Below are 21785 nucleotides of genomic sequence, written 5' to 3'. Positions count from 1 at the left end.
AAAGGGTTAGTAGAGAGCTGTTGATGGCAAAAAGGATGGAAGCTGAGACCTAGGACACAGAGCTAAGCAGCCTGCAGATCTCTGCTTGAAGACAGCTAGTTAGGATTCAAGGGCAGTCACTCTTGGAATGAGTAGTACTGGTGATGGGCAGCTGGCTAACATCAAACACAAAAATGCTGTGGAAAAGGAGCCTCTTTTGGTGAAGCACTCTTTTAGAGCATGAGGATCACCAGATCAGTACAAAGCTAACAAATCCTGACAAAAGATTCACTAAAGCAGTGCAGTGAACATTCATTAATGTAATATTTAAACCTAAAAGCAGCTAAAATCTTTATGCTGTTCCAGAATGTGAAAGTAATGAAGAATTATTTCCTGTAAATTGAATCAATCTGTTCTTAGATCAAATATAAACAATATAATTTCCAGAATTACACTTAATCAATCTCTGTTGTACTGTCCATTGTCTAACTAGGAGGTTTTCAGCCTTTTGCTAGCAATTTCCTTCAACACATTGAAAGCTGTATACATATATTCATAAATCCCTGTTTTCAATCAAATGCGTGTGGTGAGAGGGAAGGTATTTAAAATGCAAAATCAAATATGCTTAGTATTTTCTTCAGAAGTTGCATTCAATCCAAATTTAAATCTAAATTTCAGTCATAAGTCATCCCTGTGATACAACACAGTGAACTGTACCATCATAGATGAGTGCCCATACCTCTGGAAATAATTTGAAATACAAACCCTAATTTGAAATCCAAATCTAGATGCAGGTGTGTAGCTTGCACATCTCATCTTTTTACTGCCCAAAGATCAAGACTGAGTCAACTGATAATAAAATAAACAAGGATTGTGGTCCAACACAAAAATTATTTTTCTGTATCTTTATGTGTTTAGTATGGCTATCATTATCTCCTACTACACTTCGCATAGCTAGTCTACCTATTACTTCTCATGGGCATCAATCCAGAATGTCCTCTTAAATCCCTTTCTTTACAACTGCCTCTCCCTCAGACCTGTCCCCTTACATGGACAGTCTTTACATCAGAATGATTGCTGGGGTAAAAGACATTTCCCCTGATCACTGCTCAAGAATAAAGGGTCACAAAAGTACTTGGCTAAATTTTTGTATCTCTCAAAGAAGCAGGAAAGCCTGGGATGGAAGATAATTGTCTAAGAGGGAGAAGGCATTTTTCTGGACAGCAGTGTTGGCAATGATAGGAATGTACAAGGGATGAAATCAACAGTCAGTAAAAACTGATGCTTAAGCATGCAATAGAATACAGGTGCAAAAGGTGTTTATTGCCTGAGATGGTTATCAAAATTACCTTATCTGTAATTCTCAAGTTTATGCTTATCAAAGGACGAGCAGTATGCCAAGCTGACCCCTACTGAGGCAATTTCAAAAAACAGCCATATATTCTTCCAAGGATTTTTTTTGTAGTAGTTCCAATATTTCTCATTTCTCAGATGGGACAAAATTTTCAGTAGCATAGCCTCTTTTGGAAGATTTGGGCTCATTTCTTAATGTTTATAAATGTGTGTATTCTGTAGTCAGAAAGGACCATTGTGATCATCTAGTTTGAAAATTTCTACACAGAGGCCATGGTATTTTTGTTCCTAGAAACTGGACTAAAGGATGTTCAGAATGAAAGTTTTGCCTGAAACACTCTTGGCAATGGCAAATCTGTCACCTCCTCCATGGAAATTCTTCTGATCTTTAATTAACCTCAGTGTTCAAAAATGTGTTTTATTTCAAGCTTGAATTTGTCTGACTTCCAACAAATTGGATTTCATTATATCTCTGTCTGCAAGACTGCAAATCTTCTCATTACCATAGCTTTCCATGTCTAAGGACTTCAGTAAAATAATCAGGGTAATCCTTCAATCTTTTCTTTGATAAACTGAATAGATTAATTCTTAGCATTCATATGAGAAGAGTTTTCCCAGATTTACTTTTTTTTTTAATATTTTTTAGCTGCTCTTTAAATGTAAGTTTAGTACCTAAAATGATCTCAAAGAGGTTGGCAAACACTTAGTAATCTCTTTCTAATAAGTCGTAAATTTACCACAGGGCACATGGAAAGTTTCAAGAGTTCAGTCATTCCTGGATGCTGCTGACCTCCGCCTGTTAGATTGCATATCAGATGCTATAGGTAAGAGCAGTGGTTGAGGAGAGAAGCCTCCAACTGACAGATGTTAGTTGTGGTAGGATGTAGTAGGATTTGCTTGCCTAAACAGGGGGGTGTAATCCTGTTCAGATTGTGAGGAAATATCCCATATGGCCCCAGCTGCTCTTCTGAAAGGTTTTGGGTTTCTCTTATGTCTTGTGTCATATCTACCAGGCAGAAGAATTCAGTTCCTTAGGACTTATAATGGTACCTCTTTATTTTTTTAATAATTGAATCTCACCCTCTGTGTAATTCAGAAGAGTTATGGAATTTAAGAGCATCCTCAAAATGTTGCCATTATGCAGGTCCTATATCAGTAGCGAATTCAACCAGGAATATGTACCAGAATAACCAACAAGAAGAAAACAACTGTAAGTTATTTCAGTAGTAAAGATGTGGCTTGCTGATAATCTGTATAGTCTATTGTATTTTCATCTCTGTGAGAAAGAGTTTTAATCCACCTAAAGTGTGCCCTGTCTATTCCATAAATTTTATTTTGGTTTATTTTGCTAGGTGCTTTAAGTGTACTAAATCAAATTCCCAGGAGAAATGCAGCAAATTCATTTTATCAGTGAAGTTGTTGTAATTAACCAGAATTGTAATATGGATGCTAACTGTGAAGCAGGGAACACGGTGCCTGTGGAATAGCAGGCCACATAACTTTCTCAGTCTTGCCTGAGAAAGTGGCCTGAGAAATCATAAGGCAGAATTAAAACAATCCTCAGAGACAGAAAACAGCCTTGCAGGTGCTGTTTGTCAGTCTCTTGTTTTCTTGCAAGAGAAGGTCGAGGGGTGGTGTACCCCACTGACCAATGATGGTGATGTGTTAGTTTATTAACCAATAAGAGTTTTTCTTTTCTTTTCTGTAATTTCACGTATTGGTCTATAAAACAGATCTAAAGTAATAAACCAAGAGAAATTCTCCAGTTTGACTCCACAAGAGAGTCTGTGTCGTTCTTCTCGCCGTTCCCAATAGAGCGACATTGTAATCTTGACAAAAAAGATTAAAGGTTTATCTGACAAGGCCTACTTTCCACAAAATTTAGTTGCTTGATATTATTTATATTTTTACTTTCTAATGTTTGATTAATAAAATCCCAGATTAATTGTTCCATCAGAGAATTATCCTAAGTGGTCTGCCATTCACTGGTCTATTTCATTCCTCTCTTTTAACATATATAAATTGTAAAAATGGCAGCCCTCCAGCAATACATAGTGTAATTTAGGTTTTTTTCTTTTTTCAAAAGATTAGATGTTAATATAAGTCATTTACAAAAATACATAATATATTACTACTCTTGCAGAAATTAGCCTATCAGTTTAAAAATGTTTATTTTCAACACATAGTGTTTAATACTGTCGTTTCCTGTGGAGGATGAGCCTTCTTGCCTATCTCCATTATTGCATAATCCAGGTAAACTTTTCTGCCTCCATATAAATCTTCCTAGACAAGAGCAAAAATCAGCATTGAGAAAAACAGATTATTTATGTAAATGAATGTAATAGATGGATGTAATTCTGAAACTTCCCAGTGGCAGCCAGGGAGCATATGTGGGGTTTTCTGTATTTCACTGCTTGTGAAAACATTTTCACAAAAGTAACAGTATCATGAGCACACACAGTGGGTCAGCATGATGTGTTTTCTAATGCCTAAGGCATAGGACTGTGAATTTAAACATTTGGATTCCATTCCTATCTCTCTGACTGGCATGAAAAATAATCACAGCCTCACATAATTGTAACTCCTTGTGCTCATTTTCTCTCTCATCTTATTTTTCTGATTGTGTATTCATACTATAAACTCTTTGGGGCAAAGGTTGTGCTGTGTAGTCAGTAATACCTACTGGGCTCCTATTAAAATTATGGGTTTAATGTGGAACATTCGCACAAATAATTGATAATACTGTTGACTAATAGGATAGGCTGCTGATGGTATAACTCAGATGACCTCCCTTACATCCATACAGCTTTCATCTCATCAGAAAGCTCTCAAAACACCAAAGCCAGTTTGTTACAGAAAAATGCATCTCAGCTGCTTGTTTGAAATTTTAATTAGAATGCAAAACAGATGTGATCCTTGCTACCTGCTATTTATTGGCTCTGGGCAATGATTTCTGTCCTCCAACAGCAATCTAAATACAAACTGTTTTATAAAGCCAAACCATGTCTGTAATTCATCATTTTCTTTTTTTTCTTCCTCTCTGCATCTCAGGTATAGTTTTCTTCCTTTCCTTTCTTTTTTTCTGTGTAAGTGTATTTATGTATAAAATATATAAAGATATAATAAATAAAAATGGTGCATACACATTTATAGTTAGCAACTCAAGCCACCACAAATCCTTCTTCCCCAACATCACAGGTGTACTCTCCCTTCATCTCTATCCTGCTACTAAGTGCTAGAACCTGCACTTTACCTAGGATATTTTTAAGGAGCCTCTGGACCCAAACACATGGCTCAGCAATGTCTTCATAAATTAAGGTCTGTGTAGGTAGCAAAACTGTTGCAGATACGGGTATGTGTATGAGAATGAAGGACCTATTTGGAGATGACAGGAGAGATGCCATACAGCCACAGACTGATTCCTCAGAATATGATTAGTGGGCTGCAAATAGAACTTCAGACCATCTACCCTTTAATAGAAGTTGGACTCATCAAGCTGATCAAGGATGACCCCTTCAGGAGGTAGGACTGACCGCCTCCCTTGTCTTTTCTTCTCAGTCTCCTCTCTTCCAATACTTTGGCTTCAGCAGGATTTGCTTCAACTCACTGCTTTGATGGACCCAGCAGGCCACAGGCAAAGGTGATGTTTTAAGTATAGAGTATGTGAACAGCACACTAAGAGGCTGTTACGAGTCTAAGAACTGATCTGTACAACCTCATTCATTTCCAAGGCCTACTGGCATCAGTGAGATCATTTCCACGGTCCAAATATTCACCAATGCTGCACATGCTAGACCAGAAGAGAGACATTATTCTGCTCTCTTGTGCTGAAAATTGCTCTGATCTAAACCAGTCCCACTCTTTAAAAATGTTTCTTCTGATAAATAAAACAGTTAGATTTTATATTCCCATAGCATCAACCTGTCTTAGTTACTTCTGTGGGTTGAATCAGTACTTGCATTTTAAGACCATTGACTACTGGCCCCTGTCCTGTTTAATATCTTTATTGATGACCTGCCAGAGGAGGCTAAATTGCTCCCTCAATAAATTTGTGGCAGAGACAAAATTGGGTGGGAGTGTGGCTCTGTTGGAGTATAGGAGAGCTCTGGAGGGATCTGGATATGTGAGCTGAGATCAATGGCATGAAGTTCAAAAAGGCTGAGTGCTGCGTCCTACATGTCAACCACATTACCCCATGCTACATCTGGGGGAAGAGTGGCTGGGAAGCTGCTCAGCACTAAAGGACCTCAGGGTTCTGGTCAGCAGTGGCTGAACGTGAGCCAGCATGTGGTCAGGTGGCGAAGAGGGCCATTGGTATCTTGGTTTATATAAAAAAACAGTGTGGCCAGCAGGATCAGGGCAGTGAATGTTTACTGTTTACTGGAGGTTTACTTGGCACTGGCAAGATCACTCCTTGAGTGTTGTGTCCAGTTCTGGGCCCCTCACTACAAGAAGGACATTGAGGTGCTTGAGAATGTCCAGAGAAGAGCAATGGAGCTGGTGAAGGGTCCAGAGCACAAGTCTGCTCCTTATAAGGAGCAGCTGAGGGAGCTGGGGGTGTTTAGCCTGGAGAAAAGGAGGTGACCTTATCACTCTACAACTCTCTAAAAGGAGGCTGTAGCCAGGTGCCTCTACTCCCAGGCAACCAGCAACAGGATGAGAGGACACAGCTTCAAGATGCACCAGGGGAGGTTCTGGTTAGAGCAGTTTCTTCACTGAAAGGGTCATCAAGCATTGGGACTGACATCCTTGTGAGGTAGTGGAGTCATCATCCTTGGAGGTGCTCAAGAAACAACTGGAAATGGCCCTTAGTGCTATGGTCTAGTTGGCAAGGTGATGATCAGTCAAAGATTGGCCTTGGTCTCAGAGGCCTTTTCCAGCCTAAATGGCTCTGTGATACCAGCCTTATTCTTGTAACTTGCTCATGTGCCTCAATCTGAACATGTAAACTATGTAATCTTACCCTCCAGTACAAAGTCTGTCTAGAATATTAATTTCTATACATTGCAGTTCTAGCAGTGTGCATGTAATGTGATCAGTGTTTTACAAGTGCCCAAATTCATAAAATGTGGTTTTGATGACAGAGTAATTTACCATTTTTTTTTCTCAAAATCATTTAAAAAATCTATGAGTTGTCAACAGATTCAATGCAAAATCCAGAAGTTATAACTATGGGAAAGAAAATAATCTTTGGTGTTCAACAAACAAGTTTTTAGAGAATTCTGAAAATAAAGAGGAAAAAAATGACTTAAGGTTAAGTACTACCTGAATAAATAAAGCATAAAATAGTAGCATGTTGATAAGAATGGTTGAAACAGGACTGAAAAGTAAAAGAAAGTTCTCAGTGTTGGAAAAAAGTGCAAGATAATATTGATATGGAGAACCCCAACTGACATTCAAGTTACAAGAAGAGCTTAACAAAATTTCTGTGCTGGAAAAATTGAAGAATTCTGAAATGTAGACTGGATGGAGCAAGATTGGGTTTGTATTGAACAGGACAGGGCAGGTTGGAGCTAGAAGGAACATAAGACTACCCTGGATTCAGAGCACACTTAACCCAGACTTCTGTCTTCAACAGTAGTCACTAGTGGAGACCTAGGAAAAGCAAGAACAGAGAATAACTTAATCTTCCACAGTGATCCAGAAATTCCTGAGTGAATGCTGTAAGAGATGTAGATTGATTGTGATGAGAGTACATAGCATTAAGTCACAAATGTGCACCTTCATGTATGTAACAGCACACAGAAGTAGCAACACTAACAATCTCAATAACTTAATGCTTTTATGACTAAAACATCTTTTTTCCTCACTATTCTTTGGCATTTGAAAAGCTCAGCAAGCTATAAGGCATGAAGAAAATTACCTTGTAATTGCACTGGGGCATCTCCATTTGGTCTCTAGTTATCACAATCAAAACTGCCTGTCAAAAAACTCAATTTCCCCTGCTCAATGAAATGCACTGCTCCATTTCTGAGGGCAATGGTGTCAGCCAAGGGAAAGCTAATTGCTACTAGCTACCACCTGAGATAAGACGCCTACAAGTAAGCCAGTATGTATCAAATGGGCAAAAAAAGAGACACAACAGTTAACATAAAGACATCAAATCTTATGAGTCCTCTGTATCAACAAAATACACAATTGATTCAGTGCCCTAACTTAGGCAACAGAGTCTTAGACAAACCAAACAGAATGTGTGACCATAACACAGCAAAACTGACTCCTTGTCTTTTTACCCAAACTTCATAAATTTAGTTAGATGGTAAGCAAATGCAAACAGTTCTTGTGGTACCAGCACAGTCCAAAGATTTCCAGTAAGTTACTTGCAAACAGTCACAGTTGTTGGGCACTGTGACCATAGAAGGTGCCAATTTATTCCAGCTATGACAATATTGCCTAAATTTTGCATTTTGCAGCCATTAGTCTGTTGTCCAGTAAACTTCTTCTTAATACCAAGGGTTTGGAACCATTTACTGAAAGTAAAACCACATATAGTAATTGCATTTATCCCACCAAAAAATTCAAATATATTTTCATATTTTATATTAACCAGTAATTACAGAATATGATGACCATTTATGGATGAGTCAAAGAAGCAGATAAATAAATAAATAAATAAATAAATAAATAAATAAGAAACCCAGCTAAACTAAGTCTAGACTGATATGAAGCCACATCTCAACAGTGATTCAAGTACATGTAGTCAGACTCTGCTACTGAGAAAGATCTGTGAGTATCAGAGCACATGATATCCATGGGCACAATGAGATTCAAATATCAGGAAAGCATGAGCTGCAAATGGAAATTTCTCACTTATACGTTAAACAAAGTGTAATTCTTATCTCAGTCTGTTCAAATTAGTCCTGCAATGAGACTATGTGCTTGAATAAAACAGACCAAGGGATTCTTTTTTTTTTTAAGCCTGGTATTGCACCTAGGACTATAAAATGATTATCACACTGTCCAAAGGTGGTGGATAAATGAAAACTACCAGTATATGGATGACAAAGGATAATGCTAATTACTCATAAATGAGATTCAAAAGTCAGTCTTGGGGGTATGAAAATGAATTTACATAACTAAAAGAAATTGCTATTCACATGAGTAGCTGGCCAAGAAGTAATTTTTCAGTTGGGGATTAGGAATGGGGAGCCAGTTGAAGTGACAAGTAGACTGGAGGGTTGAATAGCTTTGCTGAACCAAGCACAGATATTGCTGCAGTCTTGGAAACTTTTTCCATTTAAGGGGACATCCTAATGACCCATACCAAACTGTTCCCAGAAGTCCCCATGCCATGGGCCTCAGACCAGCTTGTGCCTCAAAGTTGATTTTACAACAATTTGATTAGAATAAATCTTTCATGCCTCTGTATTACTTCACGTGTTACCATCAGGGTAATCCTAAGTGTTTCCACTTTGTTCTGTTGACTTAATAATCTCTCAACCTTTTCCGTCAAGGAATCTCAACCACAAATGCCAGAACACTCAAGTTACCGCCTTGAAGCAGTTACAAACTACTTGTTCATCTGTTTGTGTAGCAGCCTGAGCTTCTCTTAAACCCCACTGAGATGATTAAGCACTCAGCATTTCAGGACAACCAGTCTGTGTGCAGCACAGGCTGTTCACACAGGATCGGAGCATGTGGAATTTGGCACGTGTGGAGGCCTCCTGCTGATCCTGCAGCACAGAAGAGTAACCAAGCCTCAGCTCTATTTGGTATACATAAAACATCCTCAACAAACAAACAAAAAACCCCTCCAAAAAACTAAAATACTGTAATCAAAACTGGTAGCTACCTCGGAGTATGTTGGCTTCCATTTTTTCTCACAGCTTTCTCAGGCATTAAGAAAAATTGTGAAACTTCCTAAGCTTTGCAGAGCTGTTTGAGAATCTCAAACAAAATGTACTACACCAGCGAAGAGAACAGTTTATGCTTTTTGACCTGTACTACTGGAGCAAGCTGGAATAAAGCTGTTCCCAAGCATAAAGCTTTTCAGACATTAATACAGATCTATATTCCAAAAGTGTCACTCACAGACTCTGAGTCCCATTCGCTTCATATCACTGCCAGTGCAGAATAATACAGATGACCTGACAAGAATGGAAGTGTGAGTCCAGAAAAAATTTTCTTCTTGAAGAAGCCAAAGCACCAGCTCTGTCTTCAAACATACATAACCCTGATGATTTTACTGACTATAAATGGATGAAAAGAGAGCAATATTGACTTTGTGTTCACTAATAGAATCCTTTTTCCCCACTGCTCTTGACAAGTTGCAGATCCAGCACGAGCTGTACAGGAGATCTGCATCAACTTGGGGTTTTGTGGCTTGGTTTTCTTGTCTTTATTTACACAGTGCCACTCTTTAAACCTAAGATGCAAACAAATAAATTATTCCTATCACACCAAATATATACTCCAAAGCGAAGCCAGAGAGCGCAAAGCTGTCAGAAAGCCCTTTCTTTGTAAAGACTCTGCAGCAGTTTTATTTCAGAGTTTCTTTCTCTTAGAGATGACTTCTTTATGGGAGTTCTCCATTCTGTGTTAGTAGTAACACCTGGCTAGCTTCTTGCTAAGGCAGAAGTTATTTGAATTTTTATTGCTTCAGAGTTTCTAGTCCCTTCCTGTTGAGAATATTTGTATATATTCATATTTTTGCTTTTTTGGACCTAGGCTTTCAAAACTGATGCATCCCAGTAAACCTGCTGTGATGGCTTCACTGACTTATGTATTTTTATATGAGAAATATCATCTTATTCATGTGCTCAAGACTTAATAAAAGTTAGCTATATTACTGGTGTTACAGTGTGCTGTATTCCTACATTGTTGCTCACAAAATAAATAGGAATGAGGAGGGCACCCAGACATCAGTGTTGAACATTTTCATGCTTTGGGTTTTTTTATCTTTAGCACACTAGGGATACATGAAGGAGATTGGAATTTCTGCCTGGTATTTGGGAAAACTGTAGGTTGGCATGACTAACACCATGTCAGGAGCTAGCTAACTAGGGAAATGGTAAGCAGAGTTTGGTTTACTCCACACACAGGGCATCTGCCTATATGAAGAGAGAGAAGAAAATATTCTTCATCCTCCAAATGATGCTAAACACTGCCTATTTCACCCCCAGTGCAAGTAGTGCAAATAGGAAGACCAATAAGAACAATTTGCCATACAAGATATAATCACATGTCTAAGAATCAGTGCCTTCTGGCATCTTTTTGGGAAGTGGTTCTTTGTATAACCCCTTATCATGAAGGACAGACCACATCTAAAGAGTATCTCATAGTTATTAAAGACACCTGATTTGTGCCTTCTTCAAATTGCTGTTCTCCTACAAAAAGCGGTATGAACTGAAGGCTTACTTAAGCTTGAGGTCCTTTCAAAATCTAGTTTCAAAGTACAAATATTTCTAATAATTCAATTTCCACAGCTCCAACTGGATTTTCATAACAGAGTTATTCTTACTAGTTGGACTCTAAATTGATTAGAGGAGTGTTTGGTGCTCTCAGTATTTGGAACCCAATTTTACTCTTTCAGGAAAGTCTTTTACTTTACTAAGAGATACTTTGATTATCTAGCCAGACAAGGACTCCAGTTTTTGCCATATTTTCTATCTTTTCTGACATCTCCATTAAATTTTATGGAATAATTCATTTAATGACATATTGCTTCCATTTTGTCTTCCCACTTTCTACATCTGCTTCTCACTTTAGGACAAACTGTCCTGTCACAGCAGAATCAAAAGACCTGCAGCTAACAAAACAAATCCAGAGTTTGAAGCTCAGCTATTCAATAAGCTTTACAAGGCTCAAGATAAAGGACACAGGAATTTAAATCTCTATATTAAAGCAATGCATTAAATCACTTTGTTCCCTTGCTTTGCTACTGATCCTAAATAACACTAAATCCTAACAAATACAGTTTTCTGAAAAGAAAGGTGGAGGTTATATTGTTTCCTCCAGAAACAATGTGACTTTGCAAGATTGTGAGAAGACTGCTGGTCTGCCTTGGGCTTAGTGTAACTTTGGGGAAAAAAACCTTGGATGATTGTGCAAAATCTTATAATTTGGGTTGCTTTCTCCAACATCATATCCTTTGGCAACTGAGCTGGAAGGACTGACATAGCATTGCTTATTTCTGAAATATTTAATTTTGGTTTAAAACAGAGTGCTAAAATGTACTATTTTTGATTCTCCATACCACTTGAAAATAGAATCATAGAATCATAGGATGGTTAGGTTTGGAAGGGACCTTAAATGTCATTTTGTTCCAAACACCCTGCCACAGATTTATTCAAATCCCCATGGTCACTCAGATCCCCATCCAGCCTGGCCTTGAACACCTTGAGGAATGAAATAAAATTAATTTATTTATTTTTAAAATAAAACTATCTGTTGAAATTAGTAATGTTATAAATCTATTATATATGCATAAATCTATTATATATGCATAAATCTATAATAATTTGATTATCTCATTTTTAATGTAAATATTTTACATTTGTTGGAGATCTGCAGCATCCATGTCCTTTTTCCACTGTTCTCATAGAATCATTGAATTGTTTGGGTTGCAAAGGACCCGAAGATCATCTAGTCCCAACTCCCTTCCATGGGCAGGGACACCTCCTACTATCCCAGCTTGCTCAGAGCCCCATCCAGCCTGGCCTTGAACACCTCCAGGCATGGACTATCCACAGCCCCTCCAAGCAACCTGTTCCAATGCTTCACCACCCCCTGAGTAAAGAATTTATTCTTAACATCTTTTCTAAAACTACCCTCTTTCAGTTTAAAATTACCCTTATCCTGTCACTATCTGTCCATATAAAAAGTGCCTCTCCCTCTCTTTTATAAGGGACTTCCAGAACCCCTTTAGGTACTGGAAGGGCAAAGTGAACTTGGCCTTTTCCAGGTTGAACAACCCCAATTCTTTCCATCCCTCTGATCATCTTTGTGGCCCTCCTTTGGGCTCCCTCCAGAGTTATAAGCCATGCCCAATGCTAAGAATTTGGGAAGAATGTCTTCTATGCAGAAACCTGTATTACCAGTCCTGAATTAACTTGCAGAGCTTGCAGGGGATAGCATGTTTTTTATGCATTACCACACCCAAAATATATCCCAAATCTACTGTGGGCTTCCAACTCACATGATGGCCCATTTTTTGCTCCTGAATGTCTTTGTTGTAAGACTTAATTTGAAAGTATCTTACATGATGGTTCTACTGGCCTTTTGGGCCATCACTGGTTCAGGCATCTGCTAAAAAGGAGAACATGACTGCTGCCCAACTGATCCAACCTCCTCCCTTCGTCCAGGCAGATGTAGTGGATCCATCCAAAGTAGTGGATTCAAGTGAAATCCAAGCCTGCAAATGAAAAACAAAGGTCAGTGGAGCTCTTCCCCACTCTGATCACCAAAAGGAGGAATATTGCTAACTGAGGCATAAGAAAAAAGATGACAATGAAATCCAGTACTGCCATCTGGGTAGGGATGAAGCTGAATCTGCTGGTTTTGGAACTCCTGAAGATTAACACGGTCATTTAACCACTGCTCTAATTTCCCTTATCTGCTGCTTATCTATGGTTCATCTACAGTACTATAACAGCCCCTTGTGAGGTTATTTTTATTTCCAGCTGCTAGGAAAGATGTATAAATCTTGGAGTGAAGCTTCTCTCATGTTCTGAGTTCATAAGGATATGATATTCAACTACAGTCCTTCCAGACAAACAACTGATAATTTTGACTTACGCTTGTGGCATACAATGTTAATGTTAAAATGAAAAATGTAAGTTCCAATTGAAAACTGAAAGCATGCTTTTTAGCTTGTAGAAACAAAACAGCCAAGCATTTACAAATGAAAATAGTTCAAATTTGGAAAGGGCAAAGAGAAATGCTCTTGCTAGTTTTTGAACGGACTCTTTAATTATTCTTTTAATGAAGCTTGAATCTTCAAGTTATAGCCAAGTGCATGCATAATTTCAACCTCAACAAATCAATTTTTTCAAGTTCTTATTTCTTAAAAAAAAAACAACTTTGAAAATGTGTCTAGTTTTTCTAGCTACCTCTTAATCTACCAAGCTAATATCTCATCCCTGTGTCTGACATAGCAGCAGGTAAGAGCTAGGATATGAAATATCCCATGCTGCTCAACACTGCTTGGTCCCAGAAAATTGCTGTTTCCTCAATAGCAGCTTTTGTCCAGCCCTCTTCAAGCTGCTCAGGAGAAGCTTAATTAAGGTTTACAGTAACTCTGTAAGGTAAGTCAATATTACTGACATTTTGCAAAGAAGTCAGTCAAGCCAAAAAACCAAAACCAAAAATGCTGCCTAACATTAAAAAATACAACCACACATATGAAAGCCAGGAGCAGAATTGCAAGAATAAGAGTCATGAGCTCCAAGTAGTAGCACAGAATAAGCTGAGTTTATATGAAAATCCTCATGCTCTTTAGGTTAATCATCTGCAGAAATCCTTTTCTAGCAACTTCTTTCTCTCACTATTTAAGTTTTCTCTTTACCTGGCATATTGTGTGAGAGGCTTCTGGCCATAATTTGCAGTCTGGGCTACCACTAAAAAATTGTTGAGAGTATTTTTTTGCTAATTGCAAACATTACCAACTTCACATGCTCATTCAGGTGATAAAAGCACTTGATTTCTATTTACCAGAAAGCTGATAAGCAGACAGCCAAATTATGCTATTTCCACACCAGTGGGGAGGGGTTTGCCTCTGTCCATTGCAGCACCAAAGTCATTCTGCTTCTTGAACATTCAGGGATATTGTCAGCCACCGGGCTCTACTTATTAACAATTTCATCCTTTACCCTGGATGTTCTTTAGGGGAACATCTTTCATATTGGAAAAATGTCTAAGAGGTAGTGGAAGCTATACAATTACAAAAGAAATATTACTCTAGCAAAGTACAGTCAATATACAGATAGTCTTTAGTGGGATGCAGGTTAAAACCAGCAACTGAGCTGACAAGAGTTGTGTGCTTGGCTATCTGGAATGTCATGTTCTCAGGACAGCATGTTGTTGCTATCTATGACTATGTACAAAACATACAAATACACAAAATACACAAAAGCACTGTCTGAGAGATCATTGATATTTTCATTAACTAACTTTCCCACAGCCAGCAAAGTTTGATATGACTGGGTTTGCAGGAGAAACAAGGCCCACACATAGTAAATTATATTTCCCTGGCATTCTCTTGATGAGAAAGAAAAGTCTGAATCTATGACTGACTTCAGTCTATGACTGAACTTTATTGGAGTAAGCTGGACTCAGAATCCAGATCCCGTATCATGTTGCTAAGGCACAAAATGGTTTATACCTGCCTTTAGGTATCATATCATTCATTGCATAGGATTCTTGGAGACTTTTATTGACATTTGACATGGCTGGGTGTAGCAGCCAGGTGCCATGACTGTCTGACAGATGTGTCCCAAGAAAAGGGACATCCTGGAGCCACTTCTGTGATTCAATTCTGTGATTCCAGCTCCGAGCCCTTAGAAGGGCTTTTTGAGTGAGATGCAGCTCTTTGAGGTGACACCAAAGAGACAGAACTTTCGTAATAGATCTCTCAAGAGGTTTTTAACCAGCTCTTTCCTCCAAGAAATCCCAGAACGAATAGCTAAGGATTCAGAGAAAACAGATGTTTTTATCCCTGAGGGCAGGACAAAGGGGAGGAATCAATGAGATACCTGGAATCTACATGGGCTGCAAGCATGCTGTGAGGTGACTTCTTTTGCCCGCCACAACTGCAAGGGCTACTAACCAGGGTTTCTCCCCCAGAGGGAGGGTGGAAAGCTAAATCCTAAGGGCTTCCCTTCCAGGGGAGAGTGGCCACATTGCTGGTTGGCTCCAGACATTAACAAACAAAACCTACACAATCTAAGTGTGGTGTCATCACTAGCAGTTCAAAGGTGCTGCTAGAAAACAGGTCTGGGCTTTGGCTGGCTGTGAAGGTCATTAATTGGTTCTTTAGTTGCTTTATTCTTTTAACAAGAGACAGAACTGAGAAGTTTGGAGAACTGAAAACTAACAGTGATGGATCTAACAGCCAATAGAAGAATTCATCTTATATGCCCATTAGGAAAGCAAGCTGTGAAACCAGCTTTTTGAGATAGGAAGCAAAAAATGTGTTTCTCTTAAATTTTGGCAGATCATTGAAAATGTAGGCTTACAATAAAACTCAAGGCATCCTCCAGTCCAATCTCTTGATATGAGGCGGAGCAAGAATTATAGCACCAGATATGAAAGGGATATATACATACAGATGTTCACCTGGGCTTACCACTCTTACAGGTATATTCTGCTCACTGACATCATTCAGATGCCACTCACATGCCACCAGTATTATTATTTTCATTTCTCTCAGAAAGGTCTCCTGTAATTACTAAAGAACAAAGTAAATACACACAGCTGAGGAGACACACTTATGAGACCAACCCAGGACATAAAAACACAAAAAGAATAAACTACCCCAGTACAAATGAATGTCAAAAACCTAAAAACAGTTATTGCAAAAGTAATTAGGTGAAACAAACAAGGCTCAAAAGAAAACAGCCCTAAATGAGCCGTAGCTGGAATTGCTGAAATGTGCTAAGACTTGTGTGAATAAAGATAGCAATAATAGGACAAAGCCTTTGCGCTTAGCTAATAAATCAAAGGGAAACACAATTCCCAGACACATGCATTAACCACAATATCTGTGGAAGAAATAATGCCATATATGAAATGTGCCACTGAATATATTAAGCAGGAGAAAGACAATTCTGTAGACAAAGGGATGTCAGATATCCAGTTGCTTCCTGATCACAGATACTGACTTTGGCTAAGTATACATCACAAAATGGAAAGGAGTAAATAAAACAAGACATCTCTCGGAAACCAAAATTATTACATTATCATTCAGAGATTATAAAGGAATAGGACATTGAGTTATTGTCTTGGGTTGCAATGTCAGTATTTGATCTCCAGTTATAGACACAGGTGAGTAATGATAATGTCTCGCATAAGGGTGAGAGAGGTGATTGAGGGTGATGAAACAGTGGAATAGGTTGCCCAGGATGTTGCTGGCAGTGCCTACAGATCACAGAATCATCGAGGTTTAAAGAGAGCTTTAAGATCATTCAGTCCAACTACCAAACCAGCATTACCACTGTAACCACCAATCACTAAAAACACATCGTCCAGTGCCAGATCCAGGGGCCTCTTAAGAGCCTCTAGGGCTAGTGACACCGCCACCTCCCTGGGCAACTTTTTCCAATGCCTGACCACAGTAATAAAGAAAAAAAAAAAAATCCTAATATCTGATCTGAATCTCCCTTGTCTCAGCTTAAGACCATTTCCTCTGGTCCTCTCATTGCAGGCATGATAGAAGAGACTGGCCCCCACCTCACTACACCCTCTTTTCAGGGAGTTGTAGGGAGCAATGCAGTTGCCCCAAGCCTCCCCTTCTCATGACTAAACAAACCCAGCTCCCTCAGCTCTTCCTCAAAGGACATGTTTTTGAGACCTTTCACAAGTCTTGCTGTCCTTCACTGGATATGCTGCAGTATCTCCCATGTCCTTTCTAAAGTGAAGGACCCAGAACTGGACACAGCACTTGAGCTGTGGCTTCATCAATGCTGAGCACAGGGGGACAATCACTGCCCTGATCTGGGCCATGCTATTCTTGATACAGACTAGGATGCCATCAGCCTTCTTGGCCACCTGGGCACACTGCTGAGTTGTGTTCAGTCACTGTCAACCAACACCCCAGGTCCTTTCCTGCTGGACAGTTTTTCATCCACGTGGCCCCAAGCCCATAGCACTACATGGAGTTATTGTAGCCAAAGTGAAAGACCCAGAGGTGTCCACAGGCATTAACATCCCTCACTAAGACTGTTATGTGCCATAAAACCAATAATTCATCCTGTCTGGTGGCCTGATGAAGTAACGGTAAGTCACTGTTTTCTCTGGGTCGCAAATAAAAGCAGTTCAGAAAATTTCCCTACTGAACGCTATCTCCTCTACTGAGTCCAAGATCTCACAATATTTTTCAAGGAGGAATAAAACCCCATGATAGAAGAGGGCTTTTTTAAAATACTTCCAAGTTCTATTTATCATGTTAAGTATGCTAATAAAAAAAAAAGAAAGAAAAAAAATAGTGGGGATACAACAACATAAAAAAAAACCTATTAAAATAAATGCCTTAAATATATATATTTTAATGTCTCTTGAATTATTGATTCTTCAAAGCTTAACCTTCATAATGAGTCTTTATCTTTGTTTCTTTTCTTCCTGTCTTCATTTCTGACATACTTTTTCTATTCCAAATCTTCAGCATGAGAGCCAGAAATGTGATTATCACTTCATCAGTCTACAGGGGAAAAAAGCAAAATAACAGCAGCATTTCTAAGAAAATAAATAGCCCTGATACTGATACTGAAACTGATACTGGCTATTAATATCCCAGTTAATTTGCACAGTTACCTTCAACCACCTCAATACAGAGGTCTAGTGGGATTTCATTTCTCTTTCTTGCCTGGCCCCATGCCTGTTTCACCTTCCCTTTGATTTTTGGAACTTTCTTACCTTTCCTCACATACATTGCAGCCTGACTTTTTGTTTGACTTCTGCAGGAGATTCCATATCAGGCATAATCACTCTGCAAATGACAAGCAGCACAGGTAAAGATGCCAGCCATAATGATAAAGGATTTTTAATACAAAATCCTTCTGAACCTTGTTTCCAAATTTGGCAAGGTTGAAAAAAAAATAATTGGCTCAGATAATTGTTACAGAATCCTCCAACCTGACAGTTGCTTTAGAATTTCATCCAAATCCATTCAAAGTCCATCCATCTGAAACTGGATTCCATTCCATCTAAAGCCAAAGAAATATATTTATGTGAAGAAAAAGATGTAGCTAACAGATACAGGCAATAAAATTTAACTGAAATTTTTATAAGATGAAAAATGTTTCCAGATAAATAGAAAAATTTCTCAATCCATATTTGATGGAAACTACTGGGTTATTTCACCTGAACCATATAATCTAACACCTGCAATTTTACCTTGCCCAATTTATCTTTGTAATTATAATGATATGCAAAACCAAAATGTTTCCACAATATAATGGACAAATCAACATTTTTTTGAATATTGAAATGTATTTTTTGATTAACTATGAAAAATACATTACAGACAAGATTATACATTTTAAAATAGTGTTAATAGCAAAAAATCTAACTCTGTTGGTTCTCCTCAGGACAGCAGCTGTCGGTCTATTAGGGCCTGATGGGAGGAATACTACAGAGAATGTCCTAAAGAGAGGTCCAGGAGAGCTAAATGATCTTCAAGGATCAGCTCCTACAAGCTCAAGAATGGTCCATCCTGATGAGCAGCAAATGGAGCAGAGGTGGTTGGAAACCTCCATGGGTGGGGATGAGCAAGCAGGTCCTGACTAAACTGAAACATAAAAGGAAAAGGTACAGAAGGTGGAAGCTGAGTCAGATGCCCTCACAGGAATGTCAAGGCTCTGCCTGAGCATGCAGGGATGGATGAGATCAGGAAAGCCAAAGCACAGCTAGAATATAATTTGACAAGGGGCATGAAGGACAACAATAAGAGTTTTTAAAGGCATATCAGCTCTGTCTGTGAGCATGGGAAAGCTAAGATATCTTCACTTTGGGGGGATAGATTAGTGTCAAGAGAAATAGAAGTACACAACGTTCTTGATGATAAAATGGAAATGGACAACTTGAATGCTATCAAAATTTAGGCTTCAGTAACATCCTTCAAATATTTCTAAAAATAAATATTTTATAATTTGCTTTTAATCTGAACTATAGAGTAGAAATAATTAATACCTGAGAGAGAAGACAGAATTTCAAAAAGTAATAATTTCCCAAGAAAGAAATTTCCAGAGTCTGAACTCTAATTTTTTCCTTTTACTACAGTTTGAACTTTCTGTGTGGATCTCAGTTTAATACACAGTTTTGTGGATTACACTTTAATTCTTTCAGCCAAGAATGATTCTAAAACACAGGTTAAAATATGTTGGTAATTTCTCATAATCTTTCAGAAAAGTTCAATTTCTACCCCTTGATTTGGAATAAAACTTTAAAATTCCCTGTTATGAATTACTATAGAATGGACTTTTTGTCACCACCAAGAAAGTTCATCTGGCTCTGGATAAGTAATACATCTTATAAAGAGTTACATTTTATAATTTCTGAATTGTTGAAGTGACTGATTTAGCAGCCTGTCATTTTTGAAAGTCTCTGTCTTTTCTTTTTCCCCTTCAATGTAGTTATTGTAAAAATTGTGTAAAAGCAACCAGAAAATGCAACATTTTAGAAAAATGTTCTAAATTACAATAAAATTAAGGCCTCAATAGTGATACTAACTCAAAGAGTGTCGTGAATCAAAATTCAGGTGTTGATTTTCCTGTCTCCAATGTAAACAGAGCTTGGGCAGTTACAGAAGTGGCTTCTGAGCGGTTCCATGTCCAGATGTGTTTACAGGTGTATACAAAAAGAATGTTACCTTAAAATAAGGTATCACCCTTCCTTTCTCTCTTTCTTGAAGTTGGTTTTATTTGTGGAAGAGGTTTAAAGCTTATTGCTTAAAGTCTAGTGCAGTAAGGACTCACAGCCTTTTTTGAGATGCATATACTTCCAAATGTGCATTTAGTCTCAGGTTCACTAACACCCTCATCATTCCCATCTCTTGAAGAGCATTATTTATGGAGTGAAAGAGGTTCTCCACAATCAAAAGGAAGACACAAAAACAAAATCAGAAATCATGTTCACATATTAAAGACCAAATGTGTTTTGCAAGCAAAGACATTATCTTTATACCCTCTTATAAAAAAAGTAGCTAAACAGAAAAGCATGTGGACGTAAAATGGAGAAGATCACAGCTGACATGCCAAACAGGAAAGAAAACCCAGATACAATACCTGGGTAATTCTGGCTTTTTAAAAGGAAATTTAAAGGTGTCAATTGGGTATCCCCACCATCAACAGCAGACAGCTCCCAGACACATTGTGATGTAAGAGGCTTACCTTGGAAAGACCAACATCTACGTGGGGTTAGACAGGAATTAGAAAGCACAGACAAAATAAATCACAATAATCTCCAGAAGAATCTTTTTGTATTTTTCAGAAACTCAGTAACAGCTGTCAGTTTGACAGCACTTTGGGGATGCAATGGAGCAGGTCAGGCTGATGTCTGCTGAGGATACAACTGCCCTGCAGAATTTCAGCATAAAACCAGAGAAGCTGGTTAAGCTTCTCTCAGTCAAGAATGAGATAAGAACTTACTTTTCTCTGTGAAGTTTAGTAAATATAAATAACATTTTTGTGTTATTTTTCCGTGCAATAAACTGCAAATCAGCCCAAGAATGATAATATTTATATGCTTATATACAGGCACAGTTGTATCTGCACACAATTTTTAAATAGGACACTAAGATTTGTCACTTTAGCTTGCTTCTTGATGGCTCTTTATAGTATTAATCATAAAAGTAGTAGTGTTTCATTTCTATTCACAATGTGCTTTAAAGACTGTAAAAAAACATCCCCATCTTAAAAGGACAGAAACCCAAGACACAGAAGTTCCGTACTGGAAGGGATTTTATCCTTTTATCCCTCATCTTGCTCCATTGTTTTTAGATGCTCCTGTCCTAGTCCTCATCAAAAGAACAGGAGAACTGTTTTCATGGGAAAAAACTGAAGTTCTAGCTTCTGAACAGAACTGGATTTATTTCACTTAAAATTGTACTGGCTTTATTCATCAAGGGCTTGCTTTCTTACTCAGCTTTTGGACAAGCATCTCAACCATACAGTCACTTCAAAAATCCCCAATGCTGCAGCTTGGCAGTCTGGTAAGCCCCCAATTTATTACTGCAGACATCTGTGAGAGCCATCTTTCTCCTAACTATGACCACATCTTCCACTGGATAAAAGTAAAAAAGCCTTTTGTAATTTCTTTGCTCCCTAAGAGTGTGATTTTCTTTCATTAGAGTTTCTGTGTCCCACCTGCAATTAAATTATCTTGATTTTCAAAGTCACATACCAGGGATGAAATTTCTAACAGCCTTTATGAACTGAAACCAGTTGGTGATTAGCATACCTCTTTATCTGACCAACCACCATGTTTGTAAATTTTTATTTTAAATCAAGGAGTGATGAGGAGGATGACTCTTAGAAATAAGCAGGATAAAGAAGCACAGGCTCTCCATGACTCTCTGTGGAACTTTAATATTTTTTTTTATGAACTATATTAGATTACAGGCACTGAGATTTTCTTGCCATTGCTTGTGTCTACAAATTATTAATTTCACCTATCTGCCTAATTAGATAGTCACTACTCACAGAAATATCTCAGTCTCATTTTCAGTGGTGGTTTTTTTTTTTTTTACAATGCCCTGGAAAGATGCCAAACCTTTGGCAACATAACTGTCTCTTGAAGAG

Source organism: Parus major, chromosome 3, assembly GCF_001522545.3.
Source record: "Parus major isolate Abel chromosome 3, Parus_major1.1, whole genome shotgun sequence".
Lineage (NCBI taxonomy): Eukaryota > Metazoa > Chordata > Aves > Passeriformes > Paridae > Parus > Parus major.
The sequence above is the reverse complement of the archived record's forward strand: the minus strand, read 5'-3'. Positions refer to the sequence as shown.